The 7,905-nt window shown below is 36.8% G+C and overlaps 1 long non-coding RNA gene and 1 pseudogene across 1 annotated transcript; both read left to right on the top strand.

The window, feature by feature from the left end:
• LOC107574974 (uncharacterized) overlaps nt 1-2,530 on the top strand; it is a 7,222-nt pseudogene extending 4,692 nt beyond the window's left edge.
• A 4,163-nt stretch (nt 2,531-6,693) lies between these two features.
• Nucleotides 6,694-7,415, top strand: LOC107574975 (uncharacterized). Its single transcript, XR_001607771.1, has 2 exons — nt 6,694-6,897; nt 7,281-7,415. It is a non-coding gene; the product is annotated as an uncharacterized lncRNA (long non-coding RNA).
• The last annotated feature ends 490 nt before the right edge of the window (nt 7,416-7,905 follow it).

The raw sequence follows: 7,905 nt of genomic DNA, 5'->3' as shown, positions 1-7,905 counted from the left end.
TGTTCTCCTCCAGTTACAACCCATTGTCCAACATCTTTGTCTAAGTGTCCCCCTCCAGTGATTACTCCACGTCCAGCATCTTTGACCCAGTGTCCCCCTAAAGTTACAATCCATTGTCCAACATCTTTGTCTCGTCCAGCATCACTTGTTGAGTGTTCTGCTGAAACAAGGAAAATAAATGTCACTCAACACGCCCCGCAAACACACAATCCTCAATCCCCATCCAAACAGTTAGATTGTGAACAAACCCAACAAGGTATGTACCGTTTCAAAGTGCACTATCCAATAGCTATACAAAGTTTCTCTCTCACGATTATTAACTGTTGTTTTCATAGAATTCACACATAGGACCACACTGCTGCTGCTTGAACTCGCACAAAAGTACCTGCATCTGTATTACAAAAATAAAATTGCATTCTACAAAAAGCTTGAGCAAGCTTTTAAAGAAAGAGGTTATAGCATCAGTAATGACAAATTTAGGAAAAAATTTGGCAACATGATAACTACCTACAAAAGGGCTAAAGACCGGTGTCGAGCAACAAGAGAGGAAAAAGTAACTTGGGAGTATTACAAGGTTGGCATGCTTTATGTATTGCAATTACTGCAGAATCACTGGGCTTACATATAAAATATTTTAAATGCATTTATATATATTGTTTCACACGTTTTCTCACAGCAAATGGAAGACTTATTTGGGAAATGTGGAGTTGGGAGTACACCATCAAGCACAATATGCTCAACTCCTCTGTTCAACACTACCTCATCCCAGACTACAGCTCCACAACCCTCAACAGCACCAGCTGAGCAGAACAGCAACCAGGTTTTTGACAATGGAACATGGAAGGTTCAATGGAAGGTTCCAGCAATGGAAGCAATCAAAATCAACAAAAGAGCAATGATAGACAAGTGCTATAACAAGTCTCAAGGTTTGTTTTTAAATGATATAATAAAAAATAATAAAAAAAGAATAGGGCAAGCTAGTGTTAGAGGCCTTTTTTGCTTTTGTTAACTGTATAATAAATAAACAGTATATGTGTGTGTAGCAGGTGTTGATTATAAATTGTTTTATTGTAAATTCACTCAAAATCCTTATGTTTTCTTTTGGTAAATAATGTATATATATATGTGATAAAAGAAAAGAAAAAGATTTATTTTATTTCTTTATGAGTTCCGTGTGCGTCGCCGTTGTGATGGCACTGGCGCGCTTTTGCTTCAGTCCGCGGGAGGTCTGAGCAGAGCGAGGTATGCATTTTGTTCAGTCTTGTTCAGAAACGTGTTCAAAGGGAAATAATCACCAATTAAAGCTGCAAGCACCTCCAGTTACAACCCATTGTCCAACATCTTTGTCTAAGTGTCCCCCTCCAGTGATTACTCCACGTCCAGCATCTTTGACCCAGTGTTCTCCTCCAGTTACAACCCATTGTCCAACATCTTTGTCTAAGTGTCCCCCTCCAGTGATTACTCCACGTCCAGCATCTTTGACCCAGTGTCCCCCTCCAGTTACAACCCATTGTCCAACATCTTTGTCTAAGTGTCCCCCTCCAGTGATTACTCCACGTCCAGCATCTTTGACCCAGTGTCCCCCTAAAGTTACAATCCATTGTCCAACATCTTTGTCTCGTCCAGCATCACTTGTTGAGTGTTCTGCTGAAACAAGGAAAATAAATGTCACTCAACACGCCCCGCAAACACACAATCCTCAATCCCCATCCAAACAGTTAGATTGTGAACAAACCCAACAAGGTATGTACCGTTTCAAAGTGCACTATCCAATAGCTATACAAAGTTTCTCTCTCACGATTATTAACTGTTGTTTTCATAGAATTCACACATAGGACCACACTGCTGCTGCTTGAACTCGCACAAAAGTACCTGCATCTGTATTACAAAAATAAAATTGCATTCTACAAAAAGCTTGAGCAAGCTTTTAAAGAAAGAGGTTATAGCATCAGTAATGACAAATTTAGGAAAAAAATTTGGCAACATGATAACTACCTACAAAAGGGCTAAAGACCGGTGTCGAGCAACAAGAGAGGAAAAAGTAACTTGGGAGTATTACAAGGTTGGCATGCTTTATGTATTGCAATTACTGCAGAATCACTGGGCTTACATATAAAATATTTTAAATGCATTTATATATATTGTTTCACACGTTTTCTCACAGCAAATGGAAGACTTATTTGGGAAATGTGGAGTTGGGAGTACACCATCAAGCACAATATGCTCAACTCCTCTGTTCAACACTACCTCATCCCAGACTACAGCTCCACAACCCTCAACAGCACCAGCTGAGCAGAACAGCAACCAGGTTTTTGACAATGGAACATGGAAGGTTCAATGGAAGGTTCCAGCAATGGAAGCAATCAAAATCAACAAAAGAGCAATGATAGACAAGTGCTATAACAAGTCTCAAGGTTTGTTTTTAAATTATATAATAAATAAAAATAAAAAAGAATAGAGCAAGCTAGTGTTAGAGGCCTTTTTTGCTTTTGTTAACTGTATAATAAATAAACAGTATATGTGTGTGTAGCAGGTGTTGATTATAAATTGTTTTATTGTAAATTCACTCAAAATCCTTATGTTTTCTTTTGGTAAATAATGTATATATATATGTGATAAAAGAAAAGAAAAAGATTTATTTTATTTCTTTATGAGTTCCGTGTGCGTCGCCGTTGTGATGGCACTGGCGCGCTGCGCGCTTTTGCTTCAGTCCGCGGGAGGTCTGAGCAATGGAACATGGAAGGTTCAATGGAAGGTTCCAGCAATGGAAGCAATCAAAATCAACAAAAGAGCAATGATAGACAAGTGCTATAACAAGTCTCAAGGTTTGTTTTTAAATTATATAATAAATAAAAATAAAAAAGAATAGAGCAAGCTAGTGTTAGAGGCCTTTTTTGCTTTTGTTAACTGTATAATAAATAAACAGTATATGTGTGTGTAGCAGGTGTTGATTATAAATAGTTTTATTGTAAATTCACTCAAAATCCTTATGTTTTCTTTTGGTAAATAATGTATCCATATGTGAGAAAAGAAAAGAAAAAGATTTATTTTATTTCTTTATGAGTTCCGTGTGCGCCGCCGTTGTGATGGCACTGGCGAATAAAAATAATAATAATAATAATTAAAGCTGCAAGCAGCGATGAACGGGCCCTCGCACCCGGGCTCACCGCCACCTGGTGGCTATAAGAAAATAGCGAACGGTGGGCAATATGGTTTTAAAGTGGTAAATATAGGAGGAGTATGTCAAAGTCATTTACATGTGGGATTGGGAATTTGTTCAGGACATAACACATATCAAATGTGTGAAGTTTGGGTCACTGGTGCGCTGCGCGCTTTTGCTTCAGTCCGCGGGAGGTCTGAGCAGAGCGAGGTATGCATTTTGTTCAGTCTTGTTCAGAAACGTGTTCAAAGGGAAATAATCACCAATTAAAGCTGCAAGCAGCGATGAAAGGGCCCTCGCACCCAGGCTCACTGCCACCTGGTGGCTATAAGAAAATAGCGAACGATGGGCAATATGGTTTTAAAGTGGTAACTATAGGAGGAGTTGTCAAAGTCATTTACATGTGATAAACTTTCTGCCAGCTGGTGGTGGTATGATAACTGAATATTGACATGTAGATGTCTTCATGCCAGGAGTTTTATCAAATTTGTTTAGTTTGGTGTAGATTGAACAGTGAATGTTTAAGTTCGTGTAAAACAAGTCATTTATTGTTGCCAGCAGGTGGCGCTATGATCGACTGGATATTGGCCTTTAGATGTGTTGAAGCCAGGAGTTTTATCAAATGTGTGAAGTTTGGGGTAAGTTGGATACTGTATGGTAAAGTGATAAAAAAGTTTATATAGCGTATTTTTCATTATCTGTGTTTTTGTTCTGTCACTGTCATTCTGTTACACTGTGGAGCTTCTGTCATGAAAACAAATTCCTCGTATGTGTAAACATACCTGGCAATAAAAACTCATTCATTCTCATTCATTCATTCATTCATAACTGTGTAAAAAAAAAAAACAATTGGGTTGTTTTTGTTGAGTCATCTGTAAGTCGTGGCAAGACATCACTAATAGCAAAATACAGAATGTGAGGAGTTGCTTGAGAGATTGAAGTTATTAGTGCTTTCATCCGTTGGATGATCAGCGATGGAGATGCTCCACTTTCAATATCATTTGTTCCGATGTGGAGTAGTACCACTGCATTGTTGTGTATTGTCTCAAAGTAGTATATGTGCTGTTTAGGAGATCTCTCAAGAGTAGTGCCTGGGTGTACCCAGCATTTTGCAGCTGGTAGGTAGTCCTCAATTCCTCGACACATGGAGTCTGTTAACAAGCAGACTTGCAGTCCTGTAGGAGAGAAGAAAAAAATGTTTTCTAAAATGTATAACGAAGCTGAAAACTATTGAGTGTGAACATGAAAAAATATTTAGGAGCACCAGTGCAACTGACCCGAACAGCATATTCGGGGAGGAATTTCAACGGTTTCTACTTACAACGTGTTTTTGCAGCATTGAGTAATGTATCAGACCTGCTGATTCCTTGAACGTAATGTCAATCAGTGCTCAAAACACTGTTTTGCTCAGTGCTGAGTTATGCAAGCTCATGAATCCTCTTATGATAACAAAGACACAATGTAAATAAGAGATTCACTGGAGTTTGTAAATATGATATTGATTTAATACAATAAACTTCAAGGTCAATAAAGAAGACTTTAATATTTAGAGAGCGATATTGTTTGACTACAACACTATTGCCTGATTTTGTTCTATTTCGTCAACAAAAATAGTTTGAAACAAAGTCATAGCTAAGCTGCAGTGCATCTCTAAGCAAACACAGCGATGTTTCGTTTATGAATGAACGTGAGTTTTTAAATGAATCTAGTGAATTAATGATTCAACTGCCCGTCCATAAAGACAGTAACTTGCTTTGTTCCTGAATGAATCAGTCGTTTGAACAAATCAATTGAATGAATGATTCAGTAATAAAACAGTGACTTTTCATTTTTAAAGTATTGTTATTTAAATCTTTTAATATTTTTATATTCAAATTTTATATTTAAAATATTAATCTCAACATGGATTTATGAATTTAATTGCACTCATACCACCACTGAGCCTCATTAAATGTCTGTAAATATACCTGTAAGACACTTTTGTGTACTTCTGTGCCATGCACGTCTGTGCAAACTAATTTTGTTCATACTGATTGTTTTTGATCAGTAGCCTAACTTATTCTTCTTCTATTGTTTTAATTAGAAAATTTGAAAAAAGCTTATAAATATATACTTTTGAATTTGACACAAGATGACATACTTTCAATAATATGCCATTAGAAAGTTTTAAAAATGCTCCTGTAAATGACTTTAAGGAGTCAAATATTATCTTGTAATGGGAAGGCTAATTTTTGTTATTGATCAGAAGGTGCTCCTGATTTTTTTATTAAAATAAAAGTAAGAGTAGAGCCTTGATGTTACTAGTGCAAATATGTATTGCTTACCTTGGGGTACGTGGAAAGTTCTTTTGTTGACTGTAGATGTTATTGCCGTTTCTTCTATAGAGAGACAGAGAAGGTTATTTGAGAGGAACAGTGTGTATATTTTCAGAGAGGCTGTATGAAATGTGGTATTGTTATGTTAAGTTACCTTGTTGTTCCATAGTTGCCTTTAGGATGCATCAGAAGAAGCATGAGCGGTGAGAAACGTAACCTTTAGATAAATCTATGTACGGTTGACTTTTAGACGTTAAAGTAGGAGTCAACAGTAAGGGGTGGAGTTAAAGGGTCATGACCCCCTATTTCAGCATTGATTAGTTCTCACCAGTTTTAAAAACCGCTAAAGAAAGTGGGCATGGTGCGCTACGGGAGCAGAGGGGGAAGCGGGGAGACGGGCAACACGGACAGCTTCGGGTTCAGACAGTTTCATTTCGCTCCCATCCAGTTAAAAATACAAATAAATGCACAGCCACTTGAATTGTCAATGTCATTTGCACTGTCAAGTCGGGACAAATTTACAGTTCCTCTGAAAACAAAAAGCCTTTTGAAGAATTGGTTTACTTTAAAATGAAAATTAGTCTATGATTTACTCGTCATAGCCATGTGATACATGATATATAAAATTGCGACCCGCTCAAGAAGATAAAATCGCCAGGGCGGGTATTTTACTGGATATACGATTAAAAATAGATGTGTGCGAATTGGAAATTGTATTTAGGAGCATGGGTGAGTAAATGGTAGTTTATTTAAAAAACGTTTTAATTGAGTGATGTAAAAACATAGATACAGACTAATATGTTTACTGAACTTTAAAAGGATGACGATTTATTTTAAATAACGTAAGACTGTAAATGCAAGACAGTGATTTTGTAGCATGTAGTTTTAGTCGAGATCATTTATATGTTGGGGAATGCTTGCATAATGCCGTAGAATTTGTGGTGTTTAAAAGAAATGTCATCTATTTTTTCAGAGAATTATATAGGGAGGGAATGATTTGTGAAAAGTAATTTAACAAAGTACTTTGTATTCTTTTAAAATGTGTGGTTATTTCAGGTGTGTTTGTCTGACACATACAGGAAGTCATTTCTATAATTTTCAAATTTAAACCACTGTTTCCTGCGAGAATTACGCGGGGGTTTTTCTTAATTAGGCGGGTTTTTCTTGACTCAGTGTCAGATTGGAGGGTGCATTGCCAAGGTAAGCAGGAGTGTTCGTATTGCCGGGTTTTAACTTTTTTCGTTAAGATAAGTATGATTTGTGTTAGTTTATTGATTAAGTATAAGCGTGAATATTGTTTATAGTTGATTAACTGAATACTCTGTTATATGTCAGATAATGGCTGATTTTCCCCCGAGTAAGTTTACTGGGATAAACGATGAAGAGGTGGAGGCGGTTCGACAGGATTTTCAGTTGTCAGCCGTAAGTAATACATTTGGTGATCAGTGTAATTCATGTAATTATGTGTCAACATCGAAAAATCGATGATTAATTGATAACACTGATAAAAAAAATACTGCGAAAACAAAAACATGCAGTTTTGCAAAAGATGCTTGATGCTTGCTTGTGGTGCATTGGCCTAACGTTAACTACACTTTTATAATGAAATAGGCCAGTTTATTAAAGGCTTTATAAATTTAAACTATGTGAGTGGCTTATTATAAAATGTGGCTTTTATTTGTTTTATTGCTTGTTTAAAAATAATGTTTGAAATGCAAATGAATACAGCTGAGAATCTGCGCTGACCAGTTTACTTCCACTACTGACATACAAGTGTGCATGCTGATATTTGTTTGTATTTGCAGTATGCATGCCTGGATACTGCAATGCCTCGCCAGGAGGTATACTCGCAGACTTTGCGAGTGAATAAAAGAGCCATGGAGCTACTGGTCCGTCAGGTGCGCCTACGGCGTTGTACAGAGCAAAAAGTTGCTCTTTTACAGCAGCTGGAGGTTGCCCAGGCATCATTGAGCTGTGCATGTGATGGTAAGCATTTAGTTTTGTTTTGTATGTTGCCAAATATATGATTGTCATGTTGCAATTGTGTAATATTTTTGTACTATGTAAATGTATTTTGTGTTTTTTGTTGGCTGAAATACAGTTAAGCGCTCAAACCACTGATCTATATTAGAGAACTGGATTGATCATAAAAAGTGAAGCAACCATACTGTCATATTGGAATTTTGAAGTATTTACACTCATTCTATTGAGACAATGTGATATATATATATATATATATACAGTATATATACATACATGCTGTATAATGCCGTAAACTGGTTCCTTTGGGGTTAAGGTTTTGGCTGTCAGTTAGTGATGCCCTCTATCAGTGAGGAATAGTAATATGGCTTGTCAGTCACTTCTGTTGATTTTACAGCCTGATTGCAGTTAAGAAAACAATGAGCAATCCAGTTATTCATATAGATCAGT

This window comes from Sinocyclocheilus grahami, unplaced genomic scaffold (assembly GCF_001515645.1).
Source record: "Sinocyclocheilus grahami isolate Dianchi unplaced genomic scaffold, SAMN03320097.WGS_v1.1 scaffold2421.1, whole genome shotgun sequence".
Taxonomy (NCBI): Eukaryota; Metazoa; Chordata; class Actinopteri; order Cypriniformes; family Cyprinidae; genus Sinocyclocheilus; species Sinocyclocheilus grahami.
The sequence above is the reverse complement of the archived record's forward strand: the minus strand, read 5'-3'. Positions and strand labels throughout refer to the sequence as shown.